General features: G+C 43.2%; 1 long non-coding RNA gene across 1 annotated transcript; it reads left to right on the top strand.

The window, feature by feature from the left end:
* Nucleotides 1-120: 120 nt before the first annotated feature.
* Nucleotides 121-17,068, top strand: LOC123615360 (uncharacterized). The gene is made up of 4 exons (XR_006722933.2): nucleotides 121-249; nucleotides 6,777-6,929; nucleotides 8,289-8,349; nucleotides 14,079-17,068. It is a non-coding gene; the product is annotated as an uncharacterized LOC123615360 (long non-coding RNA).

The following is a 17,068-nucleotide window of genomic DNA, read 5'->3' as shown; positions in this document are numbered from 1 at the left end:
CCCCGGCTCCAAGAAACGACATCCTCCGGGGCTGTCATTGGCCCAGCGCCAGCCGGTGACGCACCGGCACAGCCTCCTGGATCGCGTTTTCTGTCCTGCATCCGGCCAGGCAGGTCCGGGGCGGCGGGGAGGAGGCGGGCGGACCTCGCAGGTTGTCGGTGACTTTGGCGGAGCTGTGCCGCGAGCTTTTCCTCTTTAAGGGGCCGTCCCCAGACTTCTGGGACTGCCTGGGGCCAAGTCCTGCCAGAGGTCCGTATTACGAGACTCACACGTGCCTGTGTGGACGTAGGCAAGCCCCTTTACCTCTCAGATTCCCTGGGACCTAGATTCACATTGAAAAACGAAGATGGTATCTAATTTACTGGTTCTTCGTGTGCTAACGTTGAATGTTGCTATAGTTCAGTGCTTCTCAAAGCGGTAACATCAGCATCATGCGGGAATTTGGTTAACAAGAAGCCAAGTTCTCGGGCAATAACCCTAAGCTAGGGACTCAGAAATCCTGGGCCAGGGGGCCCAGCCTGCCGTGTGTCAACAAACCTTCCAGGGGTTGAGAAGGAGAGCCTGAGCGTGTTGAATAGGTAGGAGGAATAAATGGGTATTTGTTTAACAAATTGTTCTTGAAACTGGTTATATGCTTGGGGTGTTGACTGGGGGAAAAATGCACCACCTTAAAGTTAAGAATTATGTTTTATTTGCAGCATTAGTGAGAGCTATAGCCCAGGAAGGCAGCCGCTCAGATAGCTCTGAGGAACTGTTCAGAAGAGGTAAAGAAGGAGCCAGGATAAGTAAGAGTTTTACTGGGGGGGACCACAAAAAAACATTTAGTTGAATGTCAAAAGATTACTGCTAATCACAAAAAACAGACGTCTAAAGTTAATGATTTGAGTGCTTTTCTATGTATAGGAAGATGCAAGAGTCTGAGCTCACTGAAATGACTCCTTTGATATGCATCTTAACTAACAGTTTTCTTCATCCTAAATTCCCTGGGGCGCATCGTGGGGATGGGGAGGAGGGGCAGCTGCAGTGGCTGATGCCTGCTTGGGGAACAACATTTGTTGTTTACTGGTGTGAATGAAACATGTTGCCTGCCACATCAGTAAACAAAAGATGTTGCAGCCATCAAGCCACTACAGTTACCCCAGACGGTGAGCGGGAGGGAACGCAGGATGGAGACAAGCAGGCTGCCCGTTGCCAAGCCCTCAGCCTCTGCAGCCACCCTCAGCAGTACACCCAGAGGGGACTCAGCACGGGAAAGAAGAGGACACTGGCCCTGGGTAGCTAGGTGCATATCAAAGGAATGATTTCAATGAGCCCAGACTCTTGCATCTTCCCATAAATAGAAAAGTGCTAAATTTAGTAACTAAAGTCTGGTTTTCTTTAATTAACAATAATCTTTTGATATTCCAACTACCTGGTCTTTGTTGCAAAAACCCACATATACCATGCATGGCTCCTCCCTTACCTCTTGGGAGCAGTTCCTCAGAGCAATCTAAAAGGCTGTCATCCTGGCTTGAACTCCTCCATCTGCCAAATAAAATGTAACTCTCAACTTTTAGGTTGTGCATTTTTTTCAGTTGACCCTGGAATGGCAGGCAACATTCTTTGTTTACTGAAATGTCAGGCAACATTCTTTGTCCACAGCAATAACATAGTGTTTGTCTTTCCCTGTCTGACACGTCTCACTAAGCATTGTTGCAAATGGCAGACTTTCATTTTTTTTTTTATAAAATATCTTTTTCCAACCCCTCATTTTCAGTGTGTACCTTTAATTCTGAAGTGAGTCTCTTGTAAGCAGCATATAGATGGGTCTTGTTTTTTCATCCAATCAGCCACCCTATGTCTTTTGATTGGTGGATTTAGTCCTTTGACATTTACAGTAATTATTGAGAGGTGTGTACTTATTGACATTTTATTATTGTTTCCTGGCTGTTTGTGTAGTTCTTCCTTGTTCTTGTCTTCTCCTTTTAGTTTCTTCCCTTGTAGTTTGATGATTTTCTTTAAGCCGTATCTTTGTGTTGCTTTCTTTCTTGTTTTTGTGTATCTATTGTAGGTTTTTGATTTGTGGTTACCACAGCTTTCATATATGTTGACCTATTACTGTATCTATTTGCTTTTTTTGTTTTTTTATATTGAGTTATAGTCAGTTTACCATGCTGTGTCAATTTCTGGTGTACAGCATGATTTTTCAGTCATATATTCAATTTCATATTCTTTTACCCCATAAGCTACCACAAGATCTTGGATGTATTTCCCTGTGCTATACAGTATAAACTTGTTAATCTATTCTATATATACCTGTCAGTATCTACCAATCTCAAACTCCCAGTCTGTCCCTTCCTACTCCCCTCCCCCTGGCAACCATGTTTGTATTCTATGTCTGTGAGTCTGTTTCTGTTTTATATTTAAGTTCATTTGCCTTCTTTTTTAAAAATTTTGTTTTAAACAGGTAGTCCTTTAAGTTCAAATGCATTCTAAAAGATCTACTTTTTCTATTCCCTTCCTACACACTTTGTGTTTTTTATGTCGTGTTTTACATCTTCGTATTTATCCCTTTACTGATTATTGCGGTTACACTTGATTTTACAATTTTTTTGTCTTTTAATCTTTGCACTAGTTCATTTAAGTGATTGACCCTCAACCTTTACTATATAGGTGCCTTACTAGTAGGATTTTTCCTTTCCTATATATACTTCTTGTTACAGCCTTTTCTTTTGCACTTAGAGAAAACCCTTTAATATTTCTTTTAGGGTAGGTTTAGCATTGATGAACTCTGTTGGTTTTCACTTGTCTAAGAAGTTCTTTCTCTCTCCTATTCTAAATAATAATCTTGCTGGGTAGAGTATCCTAGGCTGCAGGTTTTCCCTTTCAGAGCTTTGAATATATCATGCCACTGCCTTCTGACCTGCAAAGTTTCTGCAAAAAAATCAGTTGATAGCCTGATGGGGGTTGCCTTGTATATGAGACGTCAGGCACTTTTAATGGCTCAAAATGCCCTTCAGGAGAGATTAAATTTAAAAATCAATAGGTACTATTTTTCAGAGCAGTTTTAAGTTCACAACTGAGCAGGAAGTACACTGTTCCCAGGTTCTCTCCCCAACACATGACTCAGGCCCTCCCTCATTCAACATCTGCATCCATGTGGTGCATTTGCTCCAGTCCATGAACTAACACTGTGTTGAAGAAAAATTAATCACTAGTCAATCTAAGAAAGAAATGGAAAATTTTATTTGAGCCAGCCTCAGGATTATGACCCAGGGGATGGTCTTTCAGAGAGCTCTGAGGACTGTTCTGCCCGTTAGAGGCTAAAGCACAGTTATCTACATTTTTGAGACAAAGGGTTATACTTTAATGACATACTGGCACTTTATACAATCCAGATCTGCATGTACAAAGTGAGTAGCAGGTCATTGTGGCCCCTTCCAAGATTAAGAAGAAACATTATCTGCTAAGGAGGTTAATGCAGATGCACGATACACACTGAAGGGGAGGAAGGAGGTCCAAATAGGCAAAGAAACTTTTTATGTTTAAATTTTTCTTGTCTTGCCATAAAATATGAATTTCATTTCATCAACTGACAAATCATTATTAAACAAAGACCATAGTTCACATTAGCATTTACTGTATGAGTTGTACTTTCTGTGAGTTTTGGCAAATGTATAATGTCATGTACCCATCATTATAGTTTTAAACAAAATAATTTCACTGCCTTAAAAATCCCATGTTCCCCCTACTCATCCCTCCCTGCCCCCTAACCCCTGGCAACCACTGAACTTTTTACTGTCTCCATAGTTTTGCCTTATCTGGAATGTCATAAAGTTGGAATCCTACAATATGTAGCATTTTCAGATTGGCTTCTTTCACTTAGTTATATACATTCAAATTTTCTTCATATCTTTTCGTGGCTTGATAGCTCATTTTTCAGTGCTACATAATATTCCACCATCTAGATGTACCACACTTTATCCGTTCACATACTGAAGGACATTTTGGTTACTTTTTCACTTTGAGGCAATTATGAATAAAGCTGCTGTAAACATCCATATGCAAGTGTTTTTTTTTTTTTTTTGACTTAAATTTTCAACTCTTTTGGGTAAATACCAAGGAGTGCAGCTGTTGGATTGTATGGTAGAAATATGCTTAGTTTTGTAAGAAACTGCCAAATTGTACCATTTTGCATTTCCACTAGCAATGAGTGAGAGTTCTTGTTGCTCCTCACCACCAGCGTTTGGTGTTGTCAGTGTTTTAGATTTTAGCAATTCTAATAGGTGTGTAGTGGTATCTCGTGGTTGTGTTAATTTGTATTTTCCTAATAATGCCTGGTGCTGAGCATCTTTTCATATGCATATTTTCCATCTTGATGACGAGGCATATATTCAATTGTTTGCCAATTTTTTGATTGGGCTGTTTATTTTCTTTCTTTTGAGTTGAGTCCTTTGCATGTTTTAGATCACAGTCCATTACAAGATATTTCTTTTGAAAAAATTTTCTCCCAATTTGAGGCTTGTCTCCTTATTCCATTGACAGTGTCTTTCCCAGAGCAGAAGTTTTAAATTTTAATGAAGTTCAGCGTATCATTTTTTTCTTTCACTGACTGTGCCTTTGGTATTGTATATAAAAAGTTATAGCCAAATAAAAGGTCATTTAAATTTTCTATGCTATCTGCCAGGAGTTTTTTAGTTTTGCATTTTAAATTTAGACCATGATCCATTTTGCATGTGACTGTCCAGTTGTTCCAGCACCATTTGCTGAAAAGATTATCCTCATTCCAGTGAATTGTCTTTGCTATTTTGTCAAACAAAAGTTGACTAAATTTGTTTGGGTCTATTTCTGAGCTCGCTATTCTGTTCCATTGATCTATTTGTCTATTTCTTTGCCACACTGTCTTGATTACTGTAGCTTTATAGTAAGTCTTGAAATCAGGTAGTGTTTGTTTTCCAATTGATTCTTCTCCTTTGATTTTGGGTTGGCTATTCTGGGTCTTTTGCTTGTCTGTGTAAATTTAGTATAGGTTTATTGATGTCTACAAAATAACTTCCTGGGATTTTTTTTTTTTTATTGGAATTGCATTGAATCTATACATCAAGTTGGGAAGAACCGACATCACAACAAAATTGTGTCTTCCTATCCATGAACATGGAATATCTCTGCATTTATTTCTTCTTTGATTTCTTTCAACAGAATTTCATAGTTTTTCTCATGTAGATCTTGTATATATTATGTTAGGTTTACACCTAAGTATTTCATATTTTTCATGCTAATGTAAATGATACTGTATTTTAATTTCAAATTCCAGTTGTTCATTTTAGTATATAGGAAAGCAATTGATTTCTGTGCATTAACCTTGTACCCTGCAACTTTGCTATAATTGCTTATTAGTTCCAAGAGGATTTTTTTTGTTTATTTGTTTTGAGGGGGTTTTGGGGTCAATTCTTTAGAATTTCTACATAGACAGTCATGTAATCTGTGAACAAAAACAGTTTTATTTCTTTTTAATCCATATACCTTTTATTTCTTTTTCATGTCTTACTGCATTATGTAGGAAATGCAGTGTGATGTTAAATAGGAGTGATGTGAGGGGGACATCCTTGCCTTGTTCCTGTCTTAGTGGGAAAGAATCTAGTTTCTCACCATTAAGTATGATATAGGTTTTTAAGATGTTATTTATCAAGTTGAGGAAGTTCCCCTTTATTCCTGGATTGCCAAGATTTATTTTTTTAACATGAGTGGGTATTGGATTTTTATCAAATGCATTTGTTTATGCATCTGTTGATTAATTCCAAGAGCTTTAGGAGCTTTTTTTCAGGAACCAGGGACAAAGACCAAATATATTATTATACCACAGTGCCTTTGATATGATGTGAGGAAAATGGCACTTTACCACTATGCTCTTCTTCCCCAAATCCCATCAACCCAGCCTATTCATGAAAAAAATCATGAGATAAATTCCCATAGAGACACCTATCTGACAATAGAGCTGACCAGTGCTACTCAAAACTGTCAAGGTCACTTAAAATACAAGGAAAGTGAGAAACTGTCACTTTGACAGTTTTGACTTAATGAGAGAACACGTGAATAATGACAAGGACATATTCACAACCATAAAATACCGGGAGCTGAATAAAATCTAATTGCCAGTAGAGAAAGAGTCCTGCTGGAGGAGGCTCTCTTCCTGTACCATCTGTTTTTGGCAGATGAGGCAAAAGGAAACCATTTGTTCCAGGGAGGGAGTACAATTCTCCCACTGTCATCAGTCAGGGAGCTGATCTAGTTTTTCTTTCTTGTTTTGTGAATGCCAAAGATGAAATTTCAGGCAAGGGATTGAGGAGAGACTAAATGACCATCTGGGTGTCTCCAAAGTTTATCTGGGTGAATAAGACATCCAGCTGTTTCCAGTTAGCCTATTAATCTCTGGGGCTTTGCATGGAGAGATTTTCATTTCCTTTCTTCGAGGGTCAGGTGGTAGGCAGAGTAAATTTAATATTCTCTCTGGTTGTAGCGGGATTGGGGCAGACTGAGGAGCTGCTAGCATGTTTATCAATGAACAAGTTCCCTCTTTGCTTTGGGATCTTACTGCCCATATGAGCTTCTATTTTAAATACATCCACTTCTTTCAGTAATAAATCCTCTAAGTGATCAGCCATCCATTTCCCATTTTTAGTTGGTGTTCCAGTTGTAGTCATAAATCCCCTGGCTTTCTTTGACATACTAGGCAGGCATTAACTCAAATGCGTATGTGCTATCTCCATAGATGTTAATTCTCTTGTTCTTAAGTACAGTGCAGGGCCTGGGATAATACACGTTCTGCTCTCTGCGATGATCTGGTGTCAGGCAGTGACTCCTACTCCACAGGGCTTTGGAAATCTGTAATAGCAGATCCTGCCTGGAATGTTCCTTCTGAGATGCAGAGATCAGCTCTATCCACAAAAAGGGTGAGCTCCGGTTCTGCAAGGGGAACCTCTAGAGGTCAGGATGAGGAAGGGTTAGCGCGCAGGTGGCTGCAGTGCAGTCTGTGGTTATCCTTCAGTTGGGACAGGAAGGAGAGTGTCAGGGTTAAGATTCTGAGCAGGGAACAGTGATGTGAGAAGGGGAAACCAGAAGGGTGGCGGTCAAGGAAAAGTATTGGGTGTTTCAGTTAGGAGAAGGATTTGGGCAGCCTGGGGTACATAAATTTCAGGATATGACTGAGCAGAAGATCAGCTGTATCTTGGACCAATTTTGCCACAACCTGCTTGAAAACAGGAAGAGAATGCTTTACTAACAGGGTCTAAAGTGAGGCTAAAATATCCAAGGGGCCTTTGGTTTCTATTATGGCTCTGAAACAGGGCACCTAGTGGGGAGGGTATAACTCAGTGGTAAAGTGTGTGCCCAGCATGCACAAGGTCCTGGGTTCAATCCCCAGTCCCTCCATTTAGAAAAAAAAAAAGTAATAATTAATGTTTCAAAAACCTAATTACCTCCCCCCACCACCAAAAAAAAAGAAAGAAAGAAATAGGGCACCTAAACCAAGCTCTGCTCTCTCATGAATGAATAGGGAAAAGACAAGGGTGGTTTGGGAGCCCCAAGTTGGAGGCAGAGAAATGGGAGGTTTTTAAGGATTCAAATGCCTTCATGGAAAATGAGTCCCGTTGTAGAAGTTCAAGCATAGTTTCCTAAATTACACCATAAATACAGGGGATGCAAAAGCAGAAAAAGTCGGAGTCTACGTCCTACAGTATCCAGTTAATCCTAGAAAGCCTCAGAGTTGTCTTTTTGTTCTAGGCAGAGTGTAGTTAAGAATGGTCTTGATAGTTCTGAGGACAAAGTTTTTCCCTTAGGGAGATATAGTGTCCCAGATAATGCACCGGAAGACAGCAAAGTTGCATTTTTGTCCCTTGAAACCTTATGTTCCTTGCAAGCCAGAGTCTCTAATAAGTATTGGGTGTGACTATGAGTTGCTGAACCTAGTAGAACAAAGAAGGTCCTCTACGTATTGAATGAGGGTTGAATTACAAGACCAAATTCTTTAGTTTTACACTTTACATCCTGGCAAAAGAAGTGAGGGCTTCTGAAAATCCCTGGAGCGTGACTGTCCAAGTAGACTGTTGTTTTTCCCACGGAAAGGCAAACAGGTATTGGGAGTTGTGATGAAATTACAAAGAAAGCAGAGCCTAAGTCAACAGTGATGAAAACAGTAGTGTTGGAGGGTATAGAAGCGAGGATAGCATTGGGGTTTGGGAACAAAAACAATCGTAGGTTTTACAATTTTTTTTATGGCTCATAATTCTTGTATCTAATTGGGTTCTTTACAGGTAGAACAGGTGTGTCGCAGGGGCCAGATGCGGAGATGAGAAGCCCTTTGTCAAGGAATCCGTGAGTAATAGATCTGAGACTATAAATGACCTCCGGTTGTACAGTATTGGGTTAGTTTCGGGAGATGCATAGTGAGGTGCCCCCGCACTCTTAAAAGACTCTGCTTTTGTCCTACATCTGTCATTCCTTTAGCCCAAAGTGAGTTGGGACTGTGAGTGAGCATGTTCTGAATGTGGGGATTAGCCAGGGTTGGGATGCTGTGAGGGGTCAAGGAAATGCAGGTCACCCATCAGAGCTGTCCAAGCACCAAGTGAGGGAGGCAGAGAGGGAGGAGTCTGCAAAGTTGCGTGAACATGAAACAGTAACACTACAAATAGCAGTTAGAACATATGTACGTATATGCATGACTGGGACATTGTGCTGTACACCAGAAATTGACACTCTGTAACTGACTGCTTCAATTTAAAAAAAGAAAGAAAGAAATGAAATCTCTGCCCGATGTAGTAAAAGGAGTTGTGGAACTTAACAAAAAGCTATGTTAAGCATCATGGGGTCCAAGAGATACAGAGAGGGGTTTTATTTTTTATTTTTATTTTATTTATTTATTTATTTTAAAAATTAACTCTCAGAAAGGGGTTTTTAAAGGGACAGGTCATGTGGTAAATAACCCCACTACAGAGGAGATTTGTGTCTTCTGAGGAATTCTGGTCGGGAATTGTGAGGTGTTGAGGGTGGAAGAGGTGGCTCCAGGGTCTACCAGAAAGATGATGGGGGCTCATAGATTGAGATTATCACTTCACCCAGCATTCAAGAGTGGCTTGAGGAAGACAGGAAAATATTCCTCGGAGGAGAGGCACTGGGACTCCTGCAATTATTGGCTTTTTTTTTTCTTTAAAGTTGGACAATCTTTAGTCCAATGTCCTTCTTCCCTGCAGTACTGGCAAGTATATCTTTAAAAATTCTTTTAAAAAAGTTTTTTAGAAGAGGGGGAGGGTGTAGCTCAAGTGGTAGAGCGTATGCTTAGCATACACAAGGTCCTGGGTTCAATCCCCAGTACCTCCTCTACAATTAAATAAATAAGTTAACCTAACTACCTACCCCCCAAAAAAATTTAAAATAAAAAAATTTTAGATAAAGTTTTAGTGGAACAAAATTCCCTCGAGTCGTTTAAGTTGAAGAGCCATGAGTTTGCATTGTGTGGATTTTGTTTTATCAGACTTTGCATCCTCTAAGGCATGGCTCTCAGTGAGATGAGTATTTGCTAATTAAGAAGATGTTTTTGAAAAGCCTCTCAGTTCCTCACCAAACCCTGTTAGCAAAGCGAGTCCTTAAAGCAGACACCATATGATCATCTAGGGTTAGACCCGAGTAAACCTTCCAGGTATCTTCTAAGTAGAGCCTGTGGTTAGAGAACTCTCTCCAGCTGCCCTGGTTTGGTTCCCTGTGCAGGATGGCTTCTGTCCAGGCCTGGGTCCCACCCTGGGATGCGTGGCTCATTCAGATTGAATTAAGGCCAAATTGCGATCCGGCATTGGAAAATACTTAAAAATAAGGGCTTTTGGATCTCATATGTCTGCTCTGAATCCTCATAAAGACTATGACATTGGCCAGGACATCTAATTTCTCTGTGCTTACAGATTCCTAATCTGTAAAGCAGGGGTGACAGGAGGGGACGAAGATAATTTACAGCATTTGGGAAAACATTAACTTCAATATAAAAGGCTTTATTCATGATACGTGCTCAATTCATGCTTACTGTGATGAGAAATATTTTATTATGTTAGCTCATTCAGCACGAAGGATGGATCTTATTTGTTGATATAACCCCTGATCTTAGCTCAATGCCAAGACACAATATGGCCACAACAAACATTTTCTGAATGAATAAATGAATGGGCGAGACAGTAAACAAAGAGGTTATGGGTCTAAATGTGAGAGTGGGAGGAGCCAAAAGCTAAAATGTCAGCGGGCGCTGGGTCTGCAGTTTTGAGGACGTGGTGTCTGAGCTTCTCTGAACCACAGGTTGTGGAAAACAGTGCATGTGGAAGGGCAGCTGGCACACAAACACGGGTGGGAATGGCCTGATCGCGAACCTTCCAGACTCCTCCCTTTGCCTCCTCTTCCAACGCCCAGGCCTGTCCTTCTGGGAAGATCTCCCTCCCTGAGGTTACTTCTCAGTCCACAGCCTCTCCTCCAGGACCTAGTCCAGGCCTCAACCTTCTGTCCTGACACCTGGACAAAATCCCAATCGGCTCAGCGCCCCGGCACCTATTCTTGGGAGTGTCCCCACCCTGCCCTGCTCCCGCTCCTCCACCATCAGCAGTATGCTTGGCTCTGATCCCCTGGGTGGCCAGCAGCCATCAGTGTACACGGCTAAACCCATGCCTCACTTTCTCCCAGGCAGTGAGTTTGGGTCTCCGCCTGTGCCTAGTGTCCTGGTGCACAAAAAGCCCTTGATGTGAGGATTAAGTTAATGAAAAAGAAGTAAATTCATGATTTAAGAGGTGAATAATTAAAAGAGTAATGATGACACCTGACTAATGGAAATCTGGAGGCTGACGACTGAATTGACGGGAAGGTGTAGACCGTTGAATGAATAAATGCTCTGAGGAATGGATGGATTTTATTCAACCATTCTGCAGTATTTGACCCAAATCGCTTTCTCCTGCACCTCCCGCCTTACCGACCTTCTCAACCATCACATTCTCCTGTTTTCCTTACCCTCCTCACTGCCTTTCCCCTTTTAAACTGTCCTGTATTGATACTGTCCACCTACATGAGTCTTGCTGCCCACCCCTCCGATCCCCAGACTCTAAATTTTGAGGTCTTTGCTGCAGGGTCCTGGTGCCTCTTGGCTTTCTGTTGCCTCAGATGAGTTCCTTCATCCCCCTGACAATGAATACTGTACTTTTCCTCCCGAGTTATAGTGCCAGCTCTTCTCTGTACTTTCAGTCTGTATTTCCAATGAATATCTCACAGCCCTCTCAAAGGGCTCCCTCCAAATCTATTCCTTCTCCAGCATTTCTCATCAGTCAGGAAGAGAGAAATGAGAAGGTTGTTTCAGACAGAGGCATGGAGAGAGGGAGAGAGAGAGAGAGAGGACACAGAGTCCGCAAACCCAGGCCCGGAACCCCACAAAATGACAGATTAGGGGGGCGGCTCTGGCCCAGCCGCACTAAGGACAGCCCAGCAAGAGTGTGGGAGCCTGAATCCAGGTACAGGGAGGCGGGTCCCCAGTTCTGACTACTTTCCTAGCCAGGACTGAGCCCTGGAGAGCACCCGCATTTAAATATCGGGGGCCATGCAAATGGGGGCACCCTGCAGGCTGGGAGTTTAGGTGCAGTTGCCTGGGCTCATTATCCTCGCCAGCATACACCTGACTCACGCCTCACCCCCCTGTCCCCCTGCTCCCGCAGGCGGTGTCTGAGCCCTGCAGACTCCCCATCATCCGCCAGCTATGGTGGTCCAGGCCACCCTCATCTCCTGCTGGAATTCCTCAGCCAGCCACCTCCCCAGCTCTTCCGGGAAGCCTCCACACCCACCAGATGTTATTCACCCCTCCCAGCTCCTCCCCTCTGGCAGAGACCACTAGGGCTGTGACCGCAGCTGTCTGCAGTCCTGGCGTCTGTGTGGTGGTTTCCTAACTAGTCCTGCTGAATCCTTTTCCATGATGTGGGAGGTGACTAGGCGGTACCTAGAGTTTGCTTAGCTCCAGAATGTGGAAAACATCCTCTTCTATGTCTGGGCCTGGAAACCACTGCAGATGTGAACCCCAAATCCAGGGGAAGCGCTCTTTCCTCTAATATTTGAGAACCAAAGCAGATCCGTTTTTCTTGGTTTTCTTGGTATGTGGTGCTTTGGTTCTGGTTTACAGAATGTAAATGAAAAATGGAACGTGTAAGGGGGGAGGGTGTAGCTCCGTGGTAGAGCGCAGGCTTAGCATGCACGCAGTCCTGGGTTCAATGCCCAGTACCTCCATTAAATAAATAATGTAATGTGTGAAGACAAAAGGAAAGATCTAGGGTATGAAGGTAGGGGAAACAACTAATGTTGCCACATAATATAAGCAAGGATTAGAATTCCTCAGTCAAAAAAATTGGGTAGAAATTTAAAAAAATTCCCCAGTCAGCTGTACTGGGTAAGACTTCTTTTCAGATTCCAACATTAAGAAGCAAAAAGGCTTCTGGTCCGAGGATCCCAGTGCAGAGCTGTCAGAGAACAAGAGGCAGGAACTCAAATGAGAGAAAGTTCATGACTTGGAGGAAATGGTCCTTCCTGCCGCAGGAAGAGCCAGTGTATCCTGAGGAAGCCACATGTTTTGCAGAGCCCAAGCTCAGCCTAGCCCAGGGGGAGGACACATGAATTTGCAATATTCAGGGGTAGAGCGTTGTGTCTGAGGTTTTACCTGATTCAGATGGAATCTGACCCAGGCTCCAGGGGAGATTTATTGGGGCGATGCATAGAGTTAAATGTTCCAAGACAGGCTCAGCAAACACAGGTCCAGACACCAAGAAGGAAGCCAGCCGGCCAGTGCAGAACTGAAATACTGCTTCACTTGGACAGAGGCGGGCACACCCGGGTGAGAACCCTGGTGTTGACGGGGGTGGATTGGGGCACATGTTCAGCCTGCGTGTGACTGGGGTTCTGATAAAGAAATGACACGCGGCAGCTCGAGGAGGGCGGGTGTATCCACGTTATCTATTGCTGCCTAACAGGTTATTCCCAAACTTAGAGGCTTAGCGCAACACACATTTATTATCGCCCAGTTTCTGTGGGTCAGGAGTCTAGGCAAAGCTTAGCTGCGTCCCTTGCTCAAGGTCTCTCCCAAGGCTGCAGTCAAGGAGCCAGCCAGAGCTGGTGTCTCATCTCATGGCTCAGCTGGGAAGGAGACCCTTCCAAGTTCATGTCTTTTCTCATAGGCTGAGGGCTGTTAGACTCAGTTCCTCGCTGGCTGTTGGCCAGAGGCTGCCTTCGGGTCCTCCTCTCCAACCTGGCAGCTTGCATCGTCAAAGTGTGCAAGCTAAAGGGCAATTGGGAGGGTCTGCCAGCAAGACAGAGGTCACAATCTTTTGTAACCAACCATGGAAGTGACATCCCCTCACCTTTGCCATATTCTGTTGGGAAGCAAGTCATGAAGTCAGGTCCATACTCACAGAAGGGGATTACACAAGGGCCCCAGTAACAGGAGGTGGAGGTTGTCGGAGGCCGTTTCAGAACGCGGCCTCCCACGGGTGGGGGAGCGCCTGCAAATAAATACCTAACACTATCCTTCCCTCTGGGTCTTGACTATTCTTGAGAACTATCTAAGGAGACAGCCTTTTAAAAGAATTAAATAGCAAAGAAGAAAAGTCATAAAAATGCCGATGTTTCTAAAAATATCTCAGGGCTGATTTCCAAATAGTTTATTAGCACTGAACTTATTTTCTAATGAGACTGCCTTTAAAAAAAATAGGAACTAACAAAAAACAGGTAACTCACCTGTAATTAATCAAAACCAAAGGTTCCCCATCCCCACCCCGACACGCAGTTAGATTCAGTGTGTTGTCCTCCAGAGAGAGTCTGAGGGTGTTCCAGTCACCTACTCTCACATAACAATGAGATAAAGTTTAGAGATTTAAAGCATTTATTTTGCTCCCAGATCTGCAATTTGGACAGGGCTCAGTGGAAGCAGCTCATATCTGGGGCATTTTTTGAAGAAAGAATCTTCTGAAGGCTGTCTCTCTCTCTCTCTCTCTCTCTCTCTCTCTCTCTCTCTCTCTCTCTCTCTCTCTCTCTCTCTCTCTCACAAGTCTGCAGTTGATGGTGGCTCCCAGTGGGGGCTGTGGCCAGGACACCTGCAGGGGACCCTTCTGGATGGCTGCTTGGACGTCCTCACAACATGGTGCCTGGGTTCCAAGGATGATCATCCTGAGAGAGCAAACCAGGCAGATATGTCTGTCACCTTTTATGACTTAGCCTCGAAAGTCACCTCACATCACTCTCACCATAGTCTTAGATCTGCTAGATTCAAGAGGATGGAACTTAGATCCAATTTCTTGATGGAGGAGTGTCAAGATCATATTATAAAACGGGCACACGGGCTGGGACTCGTCTTTGGAGAAATACAGTCTGCCACAGAGAATAAACTAGCCCCCTGCACCATCCTTGAGCTTTCATGAATGTCAGTGACAACAGACACCATAAGGTGAAACGAAGTGTGCAGTCATGAAGAAATAAGGCAGCAAGTATAATCTTGATAAATGAGGAATACCATCCTTTCTGCCTTTTATCCCATTGGGTTGGAAGTTGGGAACAGATCCATCCACCTGGGCTAGAAAAGAGATATTGTGCAGAGCTTCCAGGACAAGCCAGTAGACTTAGGATTCTCACCTGACCCGTTATTCTAAAGCCTATAAAACTCCCTTTATTAGTTTATGTTGTTGCAAGACAAATTACCATAAATTTGGCAGCTTAAACAATACCCATTTATTACTTCACAGTTTTGTAAGTCAGGAGTCGAGGGTCAGGAATCTAGGCAGGTTTGTGCTCAGGTTATTACAAGGCTGAAATGAAGATGTCAGTGGTCTGGCTGTGGGGAAAAAATCTGTCAATACTCCAGAAATTGTATCAGTTTTTCTGGGCTGGGTGCTGCTAGGGAGTTTCTGACCACCAGGGGGCACAAGAACCACAATCCCTATGGCTGGGGAGCGTGGCCTGAGTTCCCGCTCCCTTCTGCCACCTTGGTCCAGTAACCAGCAGCATTCCCCTGGGAACTTGTCAGAAAAGCAGAATCTCAGGCCCCAAACCCAGACCAGCTGAATCAAAATCCGCATTTTGTCAAGACTCAGGCAATGCGTGTGCACACTGAAGTTAGAGGAGCACTCCAGCTCACGGCTTCTCAACCTTGGAGGCATGTTAGAATCACCCCAGGAATTTAAAAAATTCCTGATGCAAGGGCACTACCCCACAGAGATTCTGATTTTGACATTCCTGGGGTCCAGATTGTTAAAAGCTCCCCCTGAGAATTTTAACGTGCAGCCAAGGTTGAGAATTGCTGCCTACTCCTTCCTGTAAGAAAACCTGCATGTGCTCTGTGGTCCACCTGGGTGTAGATGCCGGAGAAGGACATACAGCCTCGGGGATCTGTTGGGACGCAAGACCCCGGACCTCAGGGGCCTCCAGGTTATAGTGAAGTCAGGGAAAAGTGAAAATGTGAAGCTCTGAGGCAGTGTTATCTCGCTTTCAAAGGGCTTCAAAGACCCAAGTCAAGCACCAGCTCCTCAGACAGAAATTCTACCCCCCACCCCCGCCGGTCTTGGTGATGATACTCCCTGATTAGTACTCCCTGATTGGTGATGGTGCCTCCTGATCTCCAGCGGGGGCTCCTTGAGGGCAGGAAATGTGTCGCTTCTCCCCTGCAGTGTCTACTGGATGAAGCACCCTCCACAAATGCTATCGTGACCTGGGCAGACCCTGGTTGGTGGTGGAAGCAGTGAGTTGAACTTTGAGAAAGAAGGTGCCTGGAGGACTGGGGAGCTTGGCAGTGTTATGATAGACTTTTTAAAATATTTATTCTTTCCTATTTATATAGTGCTTTAGAATCCAATGCACTTTTATGTACATTATTTCATTTTCACAATTCCATCTGTGATAAGTTAACTGTACAGTAGTGGAAAACCAAGTGACAGAGAGGTGAACAGATATACTGAAATTTACAGGATGAATCAGGCAGAACTAAAACAAGAAGATGCCTTCTTAAATTTCCTGATTTTCTAAGTACTATTTCCAGGATGTGGCAATTTCTAACTTCTGACCTCTCTCTTTCTTCACTGTTTGGGAGCATTTCTGGGGATTTTGTCTTTGTTCTTTCTTCTCCATTCTCCTCCCCTAGGTGGAGGGTTTGTTTTGTCATCCTGGAATTCTCAGGCAATCTCCTCCCTGATGGCCACTGATTTATATGACTTCTCATTTTCCACAGAAGATTCATCAGGTACGGAGTAAATTCTCAATGTGTGCTAGCCATCATGATCATGATCATGATCATGATTTCATGATATATTTCTTCAATGCAAAGAACTTGTTTCCCTTTGTAAATTTATTTCCCCTTGTATCTCTAGCACTTTAATGAAATATTTGTGGAATGAATGACTCACACATGAAGTGGAGGGATTTGCAAAGTTAAACCTGAGAAAGGGAAGAAGCAGACGCAGAGGGTGAAACCTGCCGTGAGTCGGCTGGTGGGGTGTTGGGGCCAGGTTCTAACCTCTGATCCAAGAGCTGTGAAGGGCGGTGCAGGTAGAAATAGTCAGTACCATGGGAAGAAGTTGGTTTTATCTTCTCCAGTCATGGCCAGTTAGCTCTCCTGTTGGTGCTTTCCGTGGGGCAGGAAAAGGAAGTTGAAGTCTGTGTGTATTTCCTGTTCAAAAGAGACGCCGTTTTGCCCTTTGAAGAATTCTATATGTTTAATCCTGTTTCCAGTTGATTGCTAGCTGATAGAAGTCCCAGGTGTGCTTTTTATTTTATTATTCTCTGTATTTATCTTCGGTTTTATTTATTTCATTTTTCAACATGTGTGATGAATTTATTCTTTGGGTGTGTTGGGCTTCGCAGCCCAGCAGCTTCTTTCACTTACGTAATCTTCATCTGAAATTGTTCTACTGTGGCTTTTCTCCTTTTTTCTGCTGACATCTTTGTTCTACTCCTGAGCGTATCCTTTTTCCCTCCAACTGTTTAATGAAAACTTTCAGGAGAGCTGAAGGAGCTGTACAATGAACGCCTGTGTATACCTGCCACCTAGATT

Source organism: Camelus bactrianus, chromosome 9 (genome assembly GCF_048773025.1).
Source record: "Camelus bactrianus isolate YW-2024 breed Bactrian camel chromosome 9, ASM4877302v1, whole genome shotgun sequence".
In the NCBI taxonomy this organism is placed as follows: Eukaryota; Metazoa; Chordata; class Mammalia; order Artiodactyla; family Camelidae; genus Camelus; species Camelus bactrianus.
Note: the sequence above shows the minus strand (reverse complement) of the source record. Positions and strands in the feature narration are given on the sequence as shown.